Source organism: Scardinius erythrophthalmus, assembly GCF_964197995.2.
Source record: "Scardinius erythrophthalmus genome assembly, chromosome: 17".
Taxonomy (NCBI): domain Eukaryota; kingdom Metazoa; phylum Chordata; class Actinopteri; order Cypriniformes; family Leuciscidae; genus Scardinius; species Scardinius erythrophthalmus.
Genome location: NC_138237.1, coordinates 30419637 through 30422484, shown reverse-complemented (window position 1 = coordinate 30422484; position 2848 = coordinate 30419637).

Sequence of the window (2848 nt, the reverse complement as noted above, 5' to 3'; positions counted from 1 at the left end):
CTAGGCAGTTGCTAGGGTGTTCTGGGTGGTTCCTATGGTGTTGCTAGGTGTTTGGTAGGGTATTTTGGGTGGTTGCTAGGCGGTTGCTAGGCAGTTGCTAGGGTGTTCAGGGTGGTTGCTAAGGTATTATGGGTGGTTACTATGGTGTTACTAAGTGGTTGGTAGTTGTCACTGATGATTACTATTGCAGTTCTTAGCATTTTCTTGGCATGATTTAGCACTTACCTAATCGCTATTAGCATGTAGCTATTCACAGCTAGCATGTGTAGCATGTTGGAATTCCTCTTTGCTAGTATGAGTCAAAAGAGCCAACCCCCATCTCTATACGATGTTCTGATGCAGAGAAATAGGTCTTGCAAAATGGTTGCTAAGGTACTTTGTTTGGTTGCTAGGGAATGGCTTGGCAGCTGCCAATCATGAAACTCTAAAGGCTGCTTGTCAGTATGAATGATATAAACCAACTCCCATTCCTCTGTGACATTCAGAATGAAAGACATCCCTCTATGGATTTTGGTTGCTAAGGTGCTTGACAATGGTTGCTAGGGCGGGGCTAGCAAGTGTTGTGGTGTCTCATGAATGGCTGTTTGCTGCCCTGAGTCAAACTTGTCTTAACCCCATCTCTTTATGATGTTCTGGTGCAGAGATATAGATCTTGTAAAATGGTTGCTAGGGTACTCTGTTTGGTTGCTATGGAGTTGCTTGGCAGCTGCCAATGATGAAACTGCAAAGGCTTCTTGTCACTATAAATGATATAAACCAACTCCCATGCCTCTGTGACATTCAGAATGGAAGATATCCCTCTTTGGATTTTGGTTGCTAAGGTGTTGCTAGGGTGTTCTGGGTGGTTGCTAGGCGGTTGCTAGGGTATTCTTGGTGGTTACTATGGTGTTGCTAGGCGGTTGCTAGGGTATTCTGGGTGGTTGCTAGGCGGTTGCTAGGATATTCTTGGTGGTTGCTAGGGCGTTGCTAGGTGGTTGCTAGGCTGTTCTGGGTGGTTTCTATGGTGTTGCTAGGCGGTTGCTAGGGTATTCTGGGTGGTTGCTATGGTGTTGCTAGGCAGTTGCTAGAGTGTTCTGGGTGGTTGCTAGGCAGTTGCTAGGTGTTCTGGGGGGTTGCTAGGCAGTTGCTAGGGTGTTCTGGGTGGATGCTAGGGCGTTGCTAGGCAGTTGCTAGAGTGTTCTGGGTGGTTGCTAGGCAGTTGCTAGGTGTTCTGGGTGGATGCTAGGGCGTTGCTAGGCAGTTGCTAGGGTGTTCTGGGTGGATGCTAGGGCGTTGCTAGGCAGTTGCTAGAGTGTTCTGGGTGGTTGCTAGGCAGTTGCTAGGTGTTCTGGGTGGTTGCTAGGCAGTTGCTAGGGTGTTCTGGGTGGTTGCGAGTGCCTTATGTACGAATGGCCGAATAGGCACAAGCATGGAGCAATTTCACAAGGCCACGAGTGTAATATTGCTTTAATTAAAAAAAAAAAGCAGTTGCTAGGGTGTTCTGGGTGGTTGCGAGTGCCTTCAGTACGGCACTCGGCCTGCGGCCTCGTGCCTATGGCCGAATAGGGTGTTCTGGGTGGTTCAGTACGGCACTCGGCCTGCGGCCTCGTGCCTATGGCCGAATAGGCACAAGCATGGAGCGATATCGCAAGGCCACGAGTGTAATATTGCGTTAAAAAATACAAAAAAATGTAAAAAACATTTTTTTTTGGTTTAGGGTGGTTGCTAGGGAGCTCTTAGTGGTTGCTAGGGTGCTGAAACTGGTTGCTAGGGTGTGGCTATGAAGATTTTAGGCCATTACTTATTGGCTGCTTGATAATATAAATCCTCTGAGGGAGAGAGAGAGGGAGACATGCAGGGCTGTCAGGCCCTTTGGAGTCTGTGTGTGTGAAAACGGCAGTTGGGATTCAAATATTTTTAGAATGCCCAATGTTAAGTCAATGGGACTTTTTTGGCCGCTTTTTCGCCCGCTGTGCGAACATCGTACATCCGATCGCTTAGAAAAGTCATAGCACACCTCTCCTTAATGAGCCGGTCGATTTGACACCTCACTCAGGGGTCTGTGACAAACGGTGCGGGGCGAGTTTCGCGCCAAACTTTTGTGTGGAATAATAAGAAGAACTAGAATGTACATTTCCTGAAGAAAATGTGAAGTGGTGCTTGCAGTGGCAAAACTCGCCACTCGGTTGCTAGGGTGTTGTACATGATTGCATACGAGCCAACAACCATGTCTGTACGATGTTGTGGAGCTGAAATATGGCTTCTATATGTTGCAATATGGTTGCTAGGTGGCTCTAAATGGTTGCTAGGGTGTGAATACACAGTTACCATGGTGATATTTACAGACTGTTTTCCAACTGAAACTAATGAGCCAACCCCCATCTCTATACGATGTTCTGATGCAGAGATATACGTTTTGCTAAACAGTTGCTAGGGTACTCTATTTGGTTGCTAGCGAGTGGCTTGGCAGCTGCCAATGATGAATCTCCAAAGGCTTCTTGTCACTATGAATGATATAAACCAACTCCCATGCCTCTGCGACATTCAGAATGGAAGATATGCCTCTTTGGATTTTGGTTGCTAGGGTACTCTGTTTGGTTGCTAGGGAGTGGCTTGTCAGCTCCCAATCATGAAACTCCAAAGGCTTCTTGTCACTATGAATGATATGAACCAACTCCCATGCCTCTGCGACATTCAGAATGGAAGATATCCCTCTTTGGATTTTGGTTGCTAGGGTACTCTGTTTGGTTGCTAGGGAGTGGCTTGTCAGCTGCCAATCATGAAACTCCAAAGGCTTCTTGTCACTATGAATGATATAAACCAACTCCCATGCCTCTGTGACATTCAGAATGGAAGATATCCCTCTTTG